Source organism: Heterocephalus glaber, unplaced genomic scaffold, assembly GCF_053883595.1.
Source record: "Heterocephalus glaber isolate CG9 unplaced genomic scaffold, H.glaber_assembly_v1.0 deba00000347, whole genome shotgun sequence".
NCBI lineage: Eukaryota > Metazoa > Chordata > Mammalia > Rodentia > Bathyergidae > Heterocephalus > Heterocephalus glaber.
The window spans coordinates 59,135,564-59,155,256 of record NW_028258143.1 but is presented as its reverse complement, the minus strand read 5'-3'; the positions used below and the strand labels follow the sequence as shown (position 1 = coordinate 59,155,256).

Sequence of the window (19,693 nt, the reverse complement as noted above, 5' to 3'; positions counted from 1 at the left end):
AGGGTAAGGAACTAATATGAAGACTACCACAACATTCTTTCTCTTCCTGACCCTACCTCCCCAATCCCAGTCCCACCTCAATGGCCTGTCCTGTCCATTCCTTTTCAGGGAAAGAGGGAAAGATGGTGAAGAGAATGAGACAGAGGAAAAAACCTCTAACATTAAAGGTGAAAAACCCCACCTTTTCTGCAACTCCTGGGGTCCCCCACTCGGCATGTTGCCTTCTGCAGCACTGGTGGTAGGATGAGCTTGTTGACTGTTCCTGCTTTTAATTAGCTGCAGCCCCTAACTTGGGACCACCTCACTGTTTCTTTCAAGATGATTTTCAGAAACTCCTTTGATTTTAAATTCTGTGATTTGTAATCTCTTTTCTTTTCAAAAGTTTCCTGAAGTCTTTTTCCCGCTACATAATATTCTTCACATGACCAAGAAGCCAGCGTGTTGCCATCTGCTTGTAGTCTGAAACGTCCAGATCCAGTCCCTGCTGTGTGGCTCTGGGCAACTGCAAATGTCTCTAAGCAGAAGATTCCTCTCCTGTAAAATGGGTGTAATATTATATGTCTCATAGGATTGCAAAGACTCAATGAGATAATGTACATGAAGCGTGTATCCTGTGCCTGAAATATATGGCAGACTTGGAAAATGATAGCTGCTGTTATTTGGAAATAGTCACCTCTCTTTCCTCTTCTTTTCTTTAACTCCTGAAAGGCCTGCACACAAGTCCTAAATTGCACACAAGTCCTTCCTTGGCATGGGTACTGTTGTGATCTTGAACATCGTTCCTCCCCATCTGGAATTAGTGGAGGGCAGGCAAGGTCCCTCCCTCCTGAGGCATCGGCTTCTTCAACCACAGCACCCCAAAGAGCAAGCAGCCCATCTCAGAGCAGTTGGGAATGTATTTATTTTAACATTCAAATAGAAGACATAACTGTTGCTGAGAAGATGCTAGAAGTGGGTGTGGGGCTGTACATCGTAATAGCATACCATGTATCATACCCAGATAAAGGTTCCTTTATTTGAAAAAGCTTTGACTGAATGACAGTGACACAGCAGCTCCCGAGCCTGACAATAAATAGATACCTTATAAAAATTTATGAAGTTTGGGTTGTAAAGAACAAACTGCACATACTGAGTAGCAGCATCTCTTATTAAAATAATTTCATCTTTAACTCCATCGTCTCTGTATAGCCTATCATAGAAGCTCATGCTATGGCTAGACACCTCAACAGCCTGTAAACTTTTATAAGGCTTTTGGAAAGGGGTGATGGTTTTATAAGATATGATTTTCTCATCTCACCAAATTAGATTATTTGAGATAGCATCCCTGGATGTAAAATTTTAGTCTTGAGTAAATCTGTACCTCTGAGACTCTGCAGCCTGCTAGCAGAGTGGAAATGGAGCATAATAAATCTGCCCTGAGCCCATTTCTCTCCACACAGCTCCATAATTCATTCTTTGCTTGGTTCCCATGACCACTCTTTCATAGCTAATCAGTCTGCGTCCAGGCTGGCTCCTCTCATGTGTGACAATCTCCTCCTTGGTCCAGACCTCGCTTCTTGGCATGCCCTTCTGCTCACAGCCTTCTTCCTCAAGGTGTGTGACATCATGGACCTTGCATCCAAGCCGTTCGAGATCATGGCAAACACTAATTAGTGTGGCCTGTGGGCTGTAGTTGACTTTCAAAAAGCTATCCTGTTTAAGGTGGATTAAATAGATCGCACTATCTCTGGGGTACATATGTAGGCCTAGTGAGTACTTCAGTTATTCGTTTCTGAGTCTTCTCTGAGGGAACAAAGGAGGAGTGGCCTCCTGGTAAGGCTCCTGCTACTTGATTCCAGTCCCTTCTACTCTGTCCATGAGGAAAGCTCCTGTGGCTTTCCCCACTCTCCCACTGCCACCCGCTGCCACAAAACCAAGAGTGGCTGCAGTGACTTGTAAGAACTTGGCCAAAAAAGAAAGGATTAGGAAAATTTCCTCCAATGTAGAATAAAGCAGTCACAGTAAACTGGAAATTAAATACATGATTTTTAATTGTGATATTAGATAATTTACCTCTACTGGCCTTTTGTCGTGTAAAATAAGCAGGTAGTCATAGGTGAAATGTAAGAGAAAATTCTGTAAATTATGAACTCAGTCAATAGATGCAGAGATTGTCTTGTTTTCCTCCCTAGGATTTAACCCAATGCAGTGTGGGGCTGGGGAAGAGGAGTTACCAAGGGGATCTCTGTGCTCTGCACTCTAGTCCAGGCTTTCAGAAGGGACTGTGTAGAAGGCAGGTTATCTGCTGTGTTTGGCCGGAGCGCAGGTAGCAGAGCAGCGCTCTCATGGAGAATATAAGGCCGGAGTGCCCAGCGGGACAGAAAACCTGTAGCAGAAGTGGTACACCCAGTTTGGTTTTAGAGGAAGAATTATCTGGTAATTATCAGTAATTTTTTTTGCATAATGGTAACTATATTTTAAACCAAAAAATTCGTCACATAATAAATACATTTTATCCACATTAACTTCAAATTTACTTCAGAAAGCTATTGACAGTATAAATAATTATAAATGGAAACACTTTGCAAGATATCATTGATATAGCTAATATTTCTACTTTACATTCCAAAGTAACAGTTCCAGTTACAGCTTTATTCTACAATATCACTAAAAACTATACATTGCAAGATGGTATTTGGAATATTGACTATCAGTATTTTCTCTCACAAATATAATCCTTTTATAGCATTTCAGTCAAAAAGCAAACGTAAAATATTTTCTCTTTCTTGAAGTGCCTACTCATATGTTCAATTTTTGAAATATTTGCCTTTGGAAAAAAATGAACAAAAGTTACAGTACTTTTTCTGGGCCAATTTCATTTCTTCTGAAATGACATGAGGACTGTTAGGTATAAATTTAACTATGATTAAATGTGTCCCAGATCAAGAAATTAAGACAAACTGTTAGGTTTACAAAAGCAAAGCCCCATGCAGCAAACAAAACTACAAATGTTTGGTTTAAAATTATCAATTAGGATTTCTTGTGTGAGCAATCTACGTATATAACTGGATATGGCACAGTTTTTAAATCCCTAAGATGATACAAAAACTGTAACATGTATGTGTATCCTTTCTGTGTACAATCTTACAGAAAGAACTCTGAACAAACACCTATTTGGGAATGAGTACAATCTCACCTAATTATCAGTAATTTTAAAGACTGTTGATTGAGTAGCCCGTTAAACTTGGCAGAGTGCTTCAACTCTGAATTTGGTAAGAACCTTTGTTCCCAGCCTAGTTACAAAGAGGAGGAAACTGAAGCATCAATTGACATAATGGCACAGAGTGGCACAGCGGGATGGTGGCAGAGCAGCCCTGGCATCTCAGTGAAGAACACTGGCTTCCATGGGCTCAAGATGGCTCTGTGGATCAGCAGCTCCACAGCTTGCTGAAATGTAGTCTTTGGGCCCTACTGCTGACTTGTGGGGCCAGGATCTCCATGTTAAGCCCCCAGTATTTCATCTGGACATTAAAGTCTGAGGCCTACAGTAATTTAGTGGGGCCTCCTGCCTCTGCTACAGGGTTTTCATACTTTTGGCGCAAGGTCAGGCCCTCTGGGTTCACCAAGAGCCAGTCTTCGGAGGGAAATCTTACTCGAGGTGCCCCAGTACAGATTCCTAGAATGTGAATGTGAAATAAAACAGAAAGAATATTTTCCCCACACAAGTAGAGTAGCTATTCAGAATCATAAATAAGCAGGATATAAAATGCTTGTCTCCAAGACGGTATCTGCTTCTCAGCAAACTCCTTTGGAATGTCACCACTTTGTATCAGCAAATTCCCACTTGAAAATATAACAGGGAAAGTGGGCAACATATCTGACCAGACATCTGAGTGATTAGTACAATTTAAATTAAATTTGTACCTCTGTTTCGGAAATGACTTCAGGTGTTAAGGCTACTGAACCACGTTCTGTTGGCCTAGATATTTTACAAGAATATGGCTTTGAAATATAAACATAAAAGTAACTGAATAGCACCAAATTTGGGGCATAGAAATGTTTTAATTACCATTTTTATAGTCAGAAAGAAACCAGCTCCTCCAATGAGATGACTTTCCATAGTCAAGTAAAACTATGTTTTTTGGCCACTACTCTGCCCAGGGAGAGAATGTCGCCTAAGAAGAGGATCTTTGAAATGTTCCCTTTATCGTTCATCATCTTAAAAAAGAACAAATTGGCTTTGAAAAAGTGCTGCCAGCCACATGACATGTCAACTTTTGATACTTTCGAGATAATTGGAACAGAGACAGCAGTGACTTGTTCTGTTCTGAAATATCCAGGGCTACCTTGAGCACACCTTGAATCCTGGGGGCCCTGATATCAGGTCAGAAATATGCAAAAATGGATGATTTAGTTCTGGCATTCCTTAGGAGGTCTTCAGGATTCCCAAATAGTGAGACTCTTGTGAGTTCCTCATGTGACTGCCTCTAAAGGGGTTGTTTGTACATGTTACTTTACATGTACATGTCCAGAAAATGGAGTGAGACCTGCAGATCTTTACAAAAGTGCTTTTGAAAGCATGATGCATTTGATCCACACAGTTCTTTTATGGAGAGGCAGATATGACATGCCATTTGGATGACAACTTCATCACGGATCCTTGTCCCCATCAATTTTAGTGGCACTTACTCTTAGACTAACACCTCTGTCCCTGCCTAGCACCCTGAGTCTAACTGCCTTCATAACCACAGCCCATATACTGTTCAGACTTTCCATTTCATGAGGCACGCATTATATTACACCACAGTGTGCATCATTAGGTTGTTCTTTATATTTTTTTCTTTTTCCTATTTTATATTTAATCAGTGTTCAATTTGTCATTTTGTGCCATTGAACTGGGACAAAGGTGCATATTTAAGTAAATTTATGTCAGTTACTTGCTGTCAGATAATAGTATGTCTACAAGGAAAAATACCTTATATGGATATGCTAGTGTATTCTTCTGAACATCTTACAGCATTGTCACCATTAGGGTACTGGAGTAGTTTCTAGACTGAGATAATCAATTGGATCTGGAATCATCATTTTGTATAGTGTTTGAGTAGTGAGTGTTATGCACCTTACCTAAGAAGGGAAGAATATGCCAGATATATGAATGTCATCAAGACGAGGTTACAAAGAAAGACAATGGGACAAAGTAAGTCTTGAACATGGTTCTTCAAGTTTAATATAGACATTATTACTCATGCCAGAGTTGTGATTTTACCCAATTCTGTTTGTATATGGATGATCCTTTATATTAGATAGTGTTACTTTCTGTCCTCAGGCCACAGTTAAACACGCTTTACATTTCTACATGCCTAAAGAATCATGCTGATTCTTTTCCTCCTTTCCTCCACCTTTTTATGCACTTGAGAAGCCAAATGGTTTGATCTCCTTATTCTTCTGGCTAGATGGTTATGATATTTTCATATTGGTCTTCTTTTTCCTTCTTTCTGCCTTTCCTTTAATTTCAAGTCTGGTTTATGTAGCAATAATTACAATCGCAGCAACCAGAAGCCAGTGATCTTTTGAACATTCACCATGCACTCTGTCATTTAATAACATATTAGTCACTATCTTCATCATCATCCTCATTTCACAGATGATGGAACTGTTACTTAGATAGTTGAGTTTAAGTCATGAGAGTGTAGCATCTGATAGAATTGGTCTGGAAGCAAGGACTCACCTACTCAGGAACCCATCTTCATCATGAAAAATATAATGCAAGAGCAGAAAAACCATCTAGTCCAAAATATTTTTACACATGGGGAAACAGGTCAAGAGAGGTTAAAGTCCTTACTTGAGGTCATATGACTAGCCAGTAGAAGAGGCAGTTTCTGTTGTTGTCCATTTTCAAGGAGGCTCTGCAGGCATAGTCCATTTCATCTAATCGCCCAGCTTGGAGCAGGCATCACCTCTGGATCAATCCACTAAAACAAAGAGTTTGGGCTCATCATAGGGAATTGTTCAAGATGGCTGCTACCTCTTCCCCTCTTTCTGGGGGTTAAGAGGAATCCTGGTAGCTGGGCAGACATTACGAAAGCTGTTTACCTTGTAGGGTTGTTATCGTCCCAGGCTGGAGGCACAGCTCTAGCTAGAATCTTGCAAAGCCAGAAGTAAGTCCTTGTTGGGGAATTTTCCATGTTTTTAGGACTCCTTCTTGCTTCAAAGGAGATCACATCCAGGGTGAAGCTGGCCTGCCCTCATTGTTCTTTACTCAGCCCACTCTCCTGGCCCTGCCTGTATGTGGAAGGTAGATTGAGTCTGACAGATGGAGAAGCAGCAGCAGTCTTGAGACTGGCTGCCAAATGGGACAGAGAAGGAGAGGACATCTGATGGGTTGTGGCATTGAACCCTGAAAGGTAGACATATGGACGAATGAAGGCAATGAATGGTGACCCTCCTGAGGACGCAGCAGTATTTTCTGTCACTGAATGAACCATGTTGAAGGTTTGGAAAAGGGAAAGGCAGATCCTGGGCAAGGTGCGCCTTTCTGATAGGTAATGATATAGCATATATATAACTGTACATCATATAACTCAGTATTTAACTTGAATAATAGTACTTCAAGAGATATGTGTCCCAGTTAAGCCTTTCTTCAGCTAAATTTTTCTGATTACAAAACTAAATTTATCAAGAAAAATGTGAAAATGGAGGGCAGGGGAAGGGGAAAAAAATAAGAACCAAGATACTCATGTAATGGTACAAGATCCCAATGATGAATGTAACTGTACTGTACACCTAAGATGTACCAATAAACTTAATGGGGGAAAAAAAGAAAAATGTGAAGCAAGAAGTTGTGGCTCACCGAGATGCATAGCCAGATGGGGATGTCATTTGCTCTGAGATGGATGTTTTTACTCTACGTGCCTTTTCCCTGCAGGTAGCCAGGCTCCTGGTGTTCCCCTTGCCTCAAGGGAAAGTAGTACCACAGAGAAGAAAGCAGAAATTGCCTGAATTAGAAGAGATGGGCTGTAGTCTTACAGGGGCCCCTGGAAGGGACTGTGTCCCGGGAGGGAGGAGTGGCAAGGACCTTTGTGAGGTAAGCTGGAACATACAAAAGAACTCAGAGTTTAGAGTTTAGAAAGAGGTTAACTTCCTAAGGTCAGTGGACCCAATCATCTGCTGCTTTGGAGCATCCTAGTGCTGTGGAAGGACCTGAGTGCGTGTAGGAAGGGGGAGGTGTCAGAGGCGGCTATATGTCCAACCTTTTGCAAATAATCCTACAGCACATGATCTGGGCCCTTTAACACGAAAGTTTGCAGAGGCTTCTCGTCCTTCAGTTTTCTTTCGAAAACTCAAATCTGAGCACCTTCTCAGCAAAAGATCCTTTGAAGGACTTCCCGTCTACAGGAGATAGAGAAGGGTACTCTCAGTAGATGAAATCTCCTGTGTAAACTGTGGTTCTAACGGCCCAGGACCTCTGTAGTCTTTGGGTCCCAAGGTCTCTGTCTGGGAGCAGCTGGAGGATGGCTGCTTGTGGGTGGCATTGAGTGCCCCCTGCTGGAGTCTTTGCTGGCCAATGACTTTCAAATGCTTTTTAGGATCACATGTAATTTTTCAAGGAAAATCTTACACAGTGACTCAGTACATAAAATAGATCACAGTGGAGAAGCACCCCAAAGGTTCACATGCTGTGTCCTCCTCACATTCCCTTAAGTTCTCCAGGCCTCTCTGTGGGAACATGGCTGTGGATAGTAGGGAACCCAATATCTGCTCAGATTTGAGATATACAAAGATCACCTGGAGATATTGAGGCACACTGAGGAACAGAGACAAGGAGCACTAGATGGGATACAGTGTCATGAGGATAAATTTCTGAACACACCTGGTTATATAAAAATAACTTTGTCAGCCAGCCATGGTGGTGAATGGCTGTAATCCCAGAACTCTGGGAGGCTGAGGCAGAAGGATCGCAAGTTGAATCACAGTCTGGGCAACTTAGTGACTTAGTGAATCTTCGTCTCAAAATTAAACATAAAAATAAAGAGGCAGGGGGCTGGTCGTGTAGCTCAGTGGAGAGGCCACGGGTTCAATCCCCAGTAACACACACAAGCAAACAATAACCCCCCCCCAATCCCTTTATTTTTCTATGAATTTCAGTTTTTACTGTGAACCTCATTTGACTTGGTGGTAGAAATTTAGTTACAATTCAGGGTCATGCTCTTCTTCTCTAATTTAAATCTAATCCCCAGGGGTGTTTATACAGAGAAAAGGAGAGTACCTACTCAGAACTTAATTATGCAAAGGACACACATGTTACACAATTTACCTACGATTGTAACCCTAGGGCATGTACTGTTAATATATTTATCTTACAGACATGAGGAAACTGAGGCCTAGAGAGTCGAGTGATTTTTAGGGTTTGAACCGGAGCAGCTTGGGTTCCAGTGTGCCCCCCGAATCTGGGTTCTTACCTGCCACAGCTGCAGTGCAGAGGAATCTGGGAAATGTACCACTTGTCCTTGGGACATCCATTGCCTTTAGATTCTGTTTTGTTTTTTTCCAGCTGGTACTAGGACATAATCCTTGTAGGTCACTCTGGATCTTCCAGAATGATTCATTCAGCTTCTTGCGACCCACTCTGTGACAGGAAGGAACTCTCTCTACAGGAAGAAACTCTATAGGACTCTACCTAGACCCGTTGTTCTCAATAGGGATTTTGCCCCCCACCCCCGGGACATTTGGCACTGTCTAGAAGAATTTGCCTTGTCACAACTGAGAGTATGGAGTATGTTACAGGAATCTGGTGGATAGAGGTCAGAGATGTTGTCCCCTTATTCTAAGATCCCACCAAACTGTCTAGGATTTCAGGTATCTTTCCCCCTGTCAGAGCTCAGCATGGTTGTTGAGTGGGTGGCACCTTGCGACTTCCTTTCAGGGCCCCTCTGATGTTGAAACTCTCTGTACTTAATCTCAGTATCCCTCTTTCTTCCTTTTGTCAAGTCTGAGTATAGGAAGCTTTGGTTTTACTCATCATATTCTTTACAATCTGTTGCCCATGAATTATTATTCTCCTAACTTGAATCAAATTGCAAGAATTGGCCACATGCTTTCTCTTCTTTATGCTATGTAATGCCCTTTGGGAGAATAAGTACATAAAAGCCAGCAAACCAAGTATTGTTTTAAAGAAATGGAAGGAAAACATTTATGTGTTCATGTCAGCTTTTCGCAATCAGTATTCTGACATGGACCACAGTCAATGGGTTTTCTGTGAAAAAGGGGAGCTGCTTCATGTACTCCCCTCTTTGAATTCACAGGCCATATAAGCATTCTACAAGCTCTACAAAGCAAACTATTTAAACTTGTACATCCCACGCCTTCCCAAAGCTGTTTGACCAGAAAAATCTATTTTTTTTTCTCCTCATAGAATTCCCAAGAACAATTTGTGCATAGTTTGGAAATGCTAGTTGATGTAATAAATGTGGCCTCTATCAAAGCATTGGCAGAGACTAGAGGACAGGTTCTAGAGATATTAAAAGTCAGATCTAATAGTCCTTGATGAATGATTGGTTGTGGGAGGTAAGGAATCAAGAGAAGTCAATGGGAGAATATAGAAACTTCAAAATTGAAGGAACAAATTTTGTACCATCCTTTCTATATCACAAAGTATTAGGCACTAGGGACTTTAAAAAATATAAACCACAAAATGACAGTACTAAGTTTATCTCCCTCCTGGATTGCTGTAATAGCTTTCTAAGTGGTCTCCTAGCTTTCATTGTCTTTCTCCTCTAATTTCAAGTCCACGATGCCACCAAAGAAATCTTTCCAAATGAATAACTAATCATGACATTGCTCTGAACAAAGATCTTCATTGGTTTGGTTTTGCATGTAGACAATGCAGAGTGTTTGCTCTATCTTTTGCATAGTGTCCAGGGGCTCTTGTCAAAATCTTCTTGAATATAGATAGAACTTGATATAAGAAATGAGCAGCTCTCAGCAAGATCTTGTGAGGATCCTGGGGCACAAGGCAGGCTGTGCTGGGGGGCTCTACGTCTGCTCCAGCCATGTGTGCATGCCTTGATTCTTTCTGCTTTGTAATTAACAGGAGCGTGTGTGCTTAGTCTGTACAGATGTCTTCTGCTTGGCCTCAGATGCGCTCTCACCCTTGCCCACTCTGTTCTGTGCTCTGGAAGGCTGACCTCTCTGGACCCTCTTCCTCTGTCTCTTAAGTTGGGTTTGATTAAGGGGAAATGTTGGCAGAGGACAGGAGGGAGGGAGGGAGGGAGGAGATTGAGACCAGTGTTTGTTCCCTGGGTCCTTCTGGAAGGGCACTGCATGCTGGCCGTGTCCTGTGATGATCTGTGCTGCTCCCCTGGTGGCCTCCTCTGCCATTTCTGCTCCTCTCTAAGTTTGGGTAACGCCTCCTCTCCTTACTTTGGGCCCGGTGTGGTAACACCACCCCTTGTCTGTCCTCTGGCTCCTGCAGCATCCTTGCAGTTCCTCTACATCCAAATTCAGTGCTGTAGATAATCCTTCAAAAATAAGCCTCTTCCAGTTGTCCCAGTTTCAAAGCTGTCTTGCTTTCCCATTGGGTGTCTAACTGGCACAGTTGCCTGTCTGTAGACTCAAATTGAGATGATTTAGAGACACCTATCACAAAAATATCCATTTTGTGTTTTTCCTCATACTACTTCAAATATCATAAAACGACAACATAGAATATTAAATTTAAAAGTAATTTTAAATAAGGATATTATTCATTTTCTGGTCAAGAAAGTTCTTTTGTTATTCATTGACTGGAAACATTTCCAATTTATTACCTAATAATTAAAGAAATAGAGCGCTGACTTGTTTTGGGTGATGGGAAAGGCTCCCTTGCGATACAGTTCTCTCTGCTGAGGTTAGGTGACTTGGGAGGTTCTGTGGTATGCACAGACCAAGGAGTCATCAAGTGACTTACTGGCTGTAGATTTTGCAACTGCTCTTTAATGAATACAAAGTGAACTTCCAAGGATAAGTAAGAGCCTGTCAGCTGACACACCACACAGTTTTATCCTAGAGTCAGGTGTGAAATTTCTTCAGGAGAATTCTGCAGAAAGAATCTAGGTAAGAATTTTCATTGTAGATATTTTTTTCCTCCTTCAGACTGCTTATATATCCTGAATTAGGACAGAATGTATAATATTGAAGCTGAAGGGACCAGCCAAAGGGAGAACAAAATACCCATTTTGTTTGTTTACAGTAAAAACTGATGTTTAGCTTATAACCTATTTATTATAGGTTCATATTTTAAAGTAAAAATTATACATTAGTTTTACATAAAATAATTTCACTTCTATGAGTATAGTTGTGAAAAATTTCAGATAACTGATTCTTTTTCAGAGAAGCATGAATAGTGCTCAAATATGCCAGACTAGAGATACTGTGAAGCTGCCAGTATTCTCATTAGCTATTTTTTGCTTGTAGATCTATCTATCTATCTATCTATCTATCTGTCTATCTATCTATCTATCTTTGTATCCCATAGAAATGTATACTTTCATTTTCCTGAGGAATCATGTTTTAGAAATGCCAATGGACAGTGCATTTCCTTTGGAGTGGCAGAGAACAAGGAGCCCTATGTATTATAACAATGATATTAGGTATGGTAGAGCAAAGGATAATAACCACACTTCCCATGTGATTAGGAGGCACTCTATGTGCATAAAGATTGTGGAATATGAGGTAAAAAGACAAATCTACTTTTTAAGTGGAAGTGCTGTGCAGTTTCTCTTGATTTGAGCATACTGAAGTACTAACGCTATAATCAGCGGTTCATGCTTGGGACATATGAATAGGAAAGATCCCAGTTTTGAATGTAAGGTTCTCAGGCTGTGGTTTGTTTGAGCCTTGCATGACTGCTTGATCACAAAGAGACATGTGTATCATTTTCTTTGGTGATAAGACTTAAAAACAGGCACAGTGTTGAAACCTTGATCTGAATAACTCAGTAACTCACTGTTTGTTCACCTCTATATTCCAGAGGAAGATCTTTTTCTACATTGGAACTTGAGTAGGACATATTGGAAATTTATATTTTTAAGGAATTAATAATCTGTAGGTATGTTTTGTATCTAGAATATTTCTTTTAGCTGTGATTGTGATGTCGTATTAAAGTTGATAAAGTTCTGATTGTAATATAACAACTCTGAAATTGCACTTTTTTGGTGATTAAATTAGAGTAATGACAGAAAGTCAGTACTTTTTTGCTTTTAAATAACTTCAGTATTTATTTTGTATTTATATTTGACTATACAGTTAATTAGATCACAAGCCTTATATTATAATTGTATAGGAAAACAATCTTAATATTTATTAGTGTATATAAATAAGATAGCGTTTTCTTTCTCAGTGTAAAAACTCTTGGTCGTGAGGAATGCAAATATAAATGTGTAAACTCGAATACCCTCAAAATGTCTTTTAGATGAAGCAGTGAATTTGGAGCAGGAAAAACCATGGTGAGTCAGCTGTCTCTTCAGACTCAGGTCTCAAAACAGTCACTGACTTGTTTAGTGACCTTGGCCATCTTGATCTGACTGCATTTTAGTTTCCCTCTTGATAAGTTGAATTTCTTTCAACTAACCCACTTTCCCTGACCGTACTTGGGAGAAAAATGCAATATACATCCCAATTAATAGTCATACCTCCTGGCTCAGGAGTAAATTCAGAGTACAATTCATTAATACTTCTTTTGACCTTGTAAATTCTTACCAAAAAATTAAATTCCAAGTACATTTTAATGAAGTACTCTAGAATAAATATGGAAAGCTCATTACCATGTAAGTATTATATTCAGCATAGATTCTTTTAAATATAAAAAGTTGGCTTAGCAAACTGGCAGCTTGAAAATCCCTGCTTTATTAGCTAGCAGATGATTCAGGGTTTTATCACATTTCATTGTCAATCTCAGTTTTTGAATGCCTAAGAATTCAAAATTATATGCTCAGCTGACCCTTTAATTAGCTCTCATTCTGTCTCACATGATTTATAGCCTGGTGGCTCACGTGTAAAAATGATATATGATTTAATGAACTGGAAAGGCAGGATAGGTTCCCACCTCCAATTGTGTAGGGTGTTCTCTGGCTGTGACAGGAACGCTGGGGGTGGGAAAAGCGGCAGTTACCTCCCCTCATTCATTTATCCTTACAAAGTCAGAAAGGCCAGTTTCCTGTGATTTGTGATTTTTTTTTTCAAATTTTCGTTGTTTCATTAGAAAACACAAAAACACAGGAACACTGATTCAAGTATCTTGAGATCATTTTTAAAAAGACATGATGCTATTGATTCCGATTCTCTTATTTTGCATTTTTGTTTCATTGCTCTAAATACAAATATTGCAGGGGAAGCAGTACCAGATTTACTCTGTAGGGTTTGGCTTTAACACTGGGTCCATTAAGTCTATCAGGGTTCGTGGGGTACACTGGGCACTGATTGAGAGCCTGGGTTGCAGCAGTGGAAAAGAGAGACAGAGTCCCTTCTTGAGAGATAAGAGAAGGTGGGTAAATGCACAAAAATAATTATTTCTGACTGGTGACATGTGGTGAGTGCTGTGATGAACAACTTTATGAGTTTGGCTACTTTGAAAAACACATGAAAGTGGAAGCATGCAGAATTAGCCTTGTGTAACTGGCTTATTTCACCTAGTGTAATGTCCCGAAGGTTCATCCATCTGGCTGCATATGGCAGAATTTCCTCTTTTTCTAAGGCTGAAGGACATTCTGTTTAAGTATACCATGTGTTCTTTACCCCTTCATCTATAGTCAGTAAGATACTGCACTCTTTACAAAATTGACAGGAAGATCTCATGTTAAGTGTTCCAATAACAACAACCACCACAGCCAACCTTAAAAGGAGCTGCAAAGCGGTGTACTGAGAACGAGGATGTACTACAGTACCGGTGTCAGGGATGGCCTGCTGGGGGTGACACGGTGGCCAAGAGCCACGTGATACAAAAGTGCTGGAAACACAGCTTTCCTAGCACAAGGTACAGAGAACACAAAGTTCCAGGAGGAGCCAACTTGACACTTAGGAAAAATACGAAAAGTAAAATGGGGAGGAGAGGAGGGTGGACCCTGGGAACTGAGAAGGGGCAGGTAGTGCAGGGATTTGGAGGCCACAGGAAGGAAGTGCCAGCAGTGCCACATTCCGAAGACCTTGGTTTCCTGCCTCTGTGCCCTCTCCAGCCCCCACCCAGCCCCCATAGGAACCACTGTGTATGCCAAGTGTCCGCAGCCTCCATCAGCTCCGGGACAGTCCAGAGTAGAGAGTTCTGGGCCAAAACAGACAAAAGTGTTCCATTACCTCAAGGCTTCCCACCCTCTTCTTGCCCAATTATTTATTTTGAAAGATTACAAATAGATGGAAAAGTCGCATAAACTCCTCATGTGGGTTCACCAGTTGGTAACAATTTTCCACTTTTACTTTATCTCTTTTCTGTCTATAGACACATTTGGTTTTTGTTTTGTCTTGCTCAAACATTTCAAAGTCGATTGCAGACATCATGGAATTTCACCCTTAAAAATTTCAGCATGTATCTGATCATGAGAAAGAAACAACAGAATACTTTTACCCATTATCTAGCCATTTTTAAATTTTCCAGGTTGTCCCATACATGTCTGTTTTAGCTGATGTTTTTGATTGTCCTATTTCTTTAGTCTCCTCTCATTTGGAATAGTCCCCAATCCTCCTTTGAAGAATGTTGACAGTTTTGAAGAGATAAGACAATTGCTAGGCAGAGGAGCATCTCTTCATTTGAAAATGTCTGATGTTTCCTTGTGATTAGATTTAGGTTAAATGTTTTGGGCAGGAATGCTCTATAGGTGATGTTGTTTCCTTCTTAGTGAAAATAATATCAGGTGGCTCGTGATGTAATTTTGTCCTAATGTTGGTGATTTTTCAATTTGCTAACTTAGTAAAGGTGTATCTACTACATTTCTGCATAGGGGTATCTTTTTCCCCTTTGCAATCAATAAATAGTCTTTGGGGAGATAATATGAAACTTTCTGAATATCCTGTTTCCTAATAGCCTTTCATCTATTGATGTTAGGATTCAGAGATGCATTTTTCTAGAATCAGTCATTATTGTAGTGGTTGTAAAAATGATGCCTTTCCATTTCTTTTCTTCCTTCCACATTTGCTAGTTGGCCTAAATTTTGTAAAGAAAACTATCCCTCCCTTTCCTTTTAAAATCTCAGTATAGACTCAAGGATATTTTTAAAAATTCATGATGTCATCATCCATTTCTATCATTTTATCTTCTGATGTTGTAATCTCCCCAAATTTGACTAGGAGGAACCCATTCAGGCTGACATTTTTAATCAGTTTTGGAGCACTTCCTCCCCCTGCCCCACAGTATAGAAGGAAGTTCAGACTCACTTTGTAATTTCCTTGCCCCCCAAATCAATGATTTCTCCAAAAATTTCTGATTTCTTTTAATGGGAAATGATATGTAGAAACCAACATCTGGAAACTAGGTATGTTTTATTTTTTTGGTACTGGGGATTGAACTCAGGTCCTTGAGCTTGTGAGGCAGGTGGCGGAACCACTGAGCTAAATTCCCAGCCCCCTAGGAATGTCTTTTAATACTCGGATAGCATTGCTTCTAGACCCATTCAGCAAACAAAGCTGGTAAATAAACAACCACACACACACACATACACACACACATAGGATCACAAGTACTTAATGATTCATCTAGTTCCAATCCAACATCATGCCCTTCTTTTTCTCTTTCTAACGTTCTGTATTTGTATTTTTCTTCTCCTGCAGAAACAACCCTGATCCCAAAATGAATATATTAATATTTACTCACTTGTGGCTCCTCGGTAGTTTTAGAATTGCCATCCCAACATCAGTACCAATACCAAATATTAATTTCAAGTATTCTTCACAAGTGTTTTTTTAACCCTAAAATATATTTCATTGAGGATTTAAAATCATATATATATACCATGTTACAGTTATCTGCATTATTTATCTATTTTCTTCTGTATGGTTTTGTTTTCATTTGATATGAATTGGGTTTATTTATATCTGTTGGAATTCAATTTTAGTTTCTTCCACTCTTATTTAAATTCAGTGTTTTAGCACGTACAATATTAACATGGTTCAGAAGTCAAAACTATATGAAAAGGCATATCTAGTACAGCCAAATTCTAAATCACCATTAAATTTCCCCCTCTCCTCCCCTTTTAAAGTATCAGTATAAAGTATTTTTTAAAAAATTCATCATTATTCATTCCTGTCTTTGTACATTCTGATGCCGTGACCTTTTAAATTTATATAAGAGTTGTATACTAATTTTTTAGCAGAGTACTATGTGTGTTTTCATTTGTGTAAGGTATAATCTATAGAGCAGTGCTTCTCATGTGTATCACATCTTTTTTATGAAATCTGACATAGTTTCAAAGAAGAACAAAATGATCAGTGTTATTTGTATGATTTTCCTGAAATAGTAAAAATATGGGCACATTATGGGAAACAAACTGAAAACTGAAAAGATAGAGTCAAATATTCAGTTGTGTCTGAATAAAATTGCACAAAGTGTCTGATTTCTTGAATATACTTTCCCTGTGTATGTACCTGTATGTATGTAATTTTCCTCTGGGTATTTTATTTCCATTTAAGGAATATATAAAAACTATTGATGACCAGGATGTAGTACCAGAGAAATGTAAAAGAATAGCTTGTACAGATTTTAGAGGAGTATACAATGATAGAAAATATTTTAAATGATATTGTTATTTTTACCCAAATCCGAGAAATTTCAGATGAACGAAATGTTTCTTGTTGGAAATGATATTAGCAAAATGATTTCAACTGTTGGTGTGATTTGTTTACTCATGTAACAAGAATTAACTGCAACTGTATGTTTGAATATTTTCTCTAAATGTGTTATTTTAATTCTTGAGTACTTTGAGTATTCGTGTGGAATGCGGTGATTCCCATAAAATGCATACTTGGCCATTTCGGTTGGTAATCTAAGTTGTTAGCCTAAGAAGCATGCCGACCCTGGCAGCTTGCAGGGTGGCCAGGCTTCAGCTTAGCAGCCTTCGGGTCAGCAGCCTTCAGAAGTGAAGTGATGTGGTGCTCCATGTCCAGTGCTGCTTCTCTGACTTTGTATGTTAAGGTGAGTTGGGTAAAGAGGCATGAGGCTGGAATAGTGCCCTTCCCTTTCCTTTCCTAAATGCTGAATCATTTTTTTGTTAAGTCAGCAAAACTTTCTCTTATCCAAATGCCTCTTTTGAAGGGATTATTTTATTAACTGATTTTAACATGCAAATGCTGATCCCAGGAAGGGTTGTGCTCCTCTCAGTCACATATACCATAGTATTATTCATCGTAATCTGATTGCCTTCCTTCTAAATACTGGAAAAGCTGCAGTGAGCCTGCATTTTTAAAGTGAGAGATGAGTATGTTGCAATATATAAGGGGTTGTCAAATTGTAGGGTGATTGTTTAAATTTTAAAATTTACAGTAAAAGACAGACCCCCCTCAAAATTCTACTCCTCATTTCATACAGACTTATCCCATCATTCTTGCCACTTCTTGAAGCAGTTCTTGAAGTCTTCCTTCATGAGTGTGTTTATGAGTTATGATAAAAAAAAAGGTGAACCCTGCTCCTATTACCATTCATTGAAAAATCAGGTTCTTTTTAAAATTTTTTTGGTACCAGGGATCGAACTCAGGACCTTGCACTTGCAAGGCAGGCACCGCGCCACTGAGCTAAAGCCCTGGCCCTAGCAGATTCTTGAAAACATTACAGTATGTCCTCATCCACCTTATTCACTGGATCTGGCACAGTGAGACTTCTGACTTCCCCAAAGTCAAAACAACCATGAAAGATAAACTTTTTGAATTGATTCAAGACATGGAGGCAGCCGCAGTAGTGCAACTAAAGACACTCATGAAAGAAGACTTCCGGAACTTCTACAGAAAGTGGCAAGAATGATGGAACAATTGTGTTCCAAGTGAGGAGAAGTATTTTGAGGTTGATTAATGGCAATATATATTTTTCTGTAGGGATTTTTTAAAATTAAACATTCACTGGACTTTTCTTTCATACCTCATCTAGAGACCTTTAGGGGACACACTGGGATGGCTGCCCAGTGTGGTAGAGAAGCACGGAAATAGTCACCAGGGGAGGCATGGCAGGTAAGGGAAGAGTCCTTTCTAAATTTTGCAAAGGGCCAGGCTTCCTATGTTTTGATTTTCCATAGGGTCCTAGTTAACCAGACTTACCTGAGATACCAACTGACGCTTTCCTTCCCAGTACAGCAGAGATTATTTAGTTACTCGGCTCTGCTACTCCCAGACTTGCCTATTGGAGGAGGCTTTGCTGCAGAACCTCAGACCCACAGCTGGGTGTTACGTGAAGACAGTTGTGCCAAAATCAAAACGAAATTCCACACCCAGTCTTAATTTGTTCATGCCTTATGCCCAAACTATTTATCTCTGTCACAACAATTAATAATCTTCAAGGTTCCAAGTTCATGAATCAGAGAACTAGCTGATACTCAAAGATTTTCTCTGACAGCCTCTTTAGAAGTCAACAAATTGAAGATTCAAGAGGTGCTTGGCACAGGAGTGGCAGAGCTGGGGCCACAACATTGATTTCCCTACTCCTGGTCTCCTGGTCCAGGGATTTGCTTACATTTCCATTACTTCCTACTACTGAACTGGCCTCTTGTTTCTCTTGGAAGGAACATTTGAGCAACTTGGGCCATGAGGGCATTGGTGTCTGCTCCAAAGGAAGTCTCCTTGTGGAAAATCAGATACTATGCTTTCATTTCACGCAACTGCATTAAGTCTTTGTAGGTCACAAGATGGTGACCTATTTTTTAAAAAAATAATTTAAATGATAAGCACATTATTTTCCCAGCAACTTGATCTAGTCATTTCCTGAATCCTTGGGAGAGGCCCATGCAATTTTGTTGGCTCTTTACTTGGTAGGTAAAATGCAGCATTAGCACTGTGGTGAAGAGTGCATAGTGAAGCCAGTCTACCTGCTCACCATTTACTGGGCACAAAGATGACAATAGACAACAATACTCATAGGGCCATGAGATGATTCAATTGGATAATGTTTAAAGATCTGTAGCACAGGGCCTGCCACAGTGTCAATGTACAGTAACTTTATCACCACCATTATTGTCATCGTTATCATTACAGATACTGCCCACTGAAGGAAGACTTTATAGATCAGGAACCCTTGGTTCAAGATTCAAGTGCAGTTTCTTTGTTTTCCATTTCATAAGTATTGCAATATGTTATTTTAGGTATTTAAATTGCCTGGAAATAAAAAAAATCAGTTCATTTTTAAAAAGATACACTTTATTTTTTAGAGAAAGTCTAAGGTATCTAGTTGATGTTGATGAGTATTTTGCATGTGTATGTGCAATTTTTAAGTTCATTTATTTTTTTTACTCTGGTAAATAATTAACATTATTCCTGAAGAAATCCATGAGATGTTTTAAGTACTGAAGACTTCCGGAGGATATTTAATTTTTTTTTTTTTTTTTGGTATCAGGGATTTCGGGTCCTTGCACTTGCGAGGCAAGTGGCGGAACCACTGAGCTAAATCCCCGGCCCAGGATATTTAATTTTTTAAGTACAATTACATGGAAAGTATTATCAGGGCATGGAATTGTTTATCAGTGAAGCAATTTGGCATTTGGTCTTTTATTATATT

General features: G+C 39.6%; 1 protein-coding gene and 1 long non-coding RNA gene across 4 annotated transcripts in view; one reads left to right on the top strand and one right to left on the bottom strand.

The window, feature by feature from the left end:
• Znf385b (zinc finger protein 385B) overlaps positions 1 to 19,693 on the top strand; it is a 423,340-nt gene that overhangs the window by 13,895 nt on the left and 389,752 nt on the right. The gene's annotated exons all lie outside the window — the stretch shown is intronic.
• On the bottom strand, positions 5,182 to 7,052 carry LOC110346363 (uncharacterized). The gene is made up of 3 exons (XR_002390353.2): positions 6,830 to 7,052; positions 6,073 to 6,261; positions 5,182 to 5,951 (listed from the first exon to the last, which is right to left on the bottom strand). It is a non-coding gene; the product is annotated as an uncharacterized LOC110346363 (long non-coding RNA).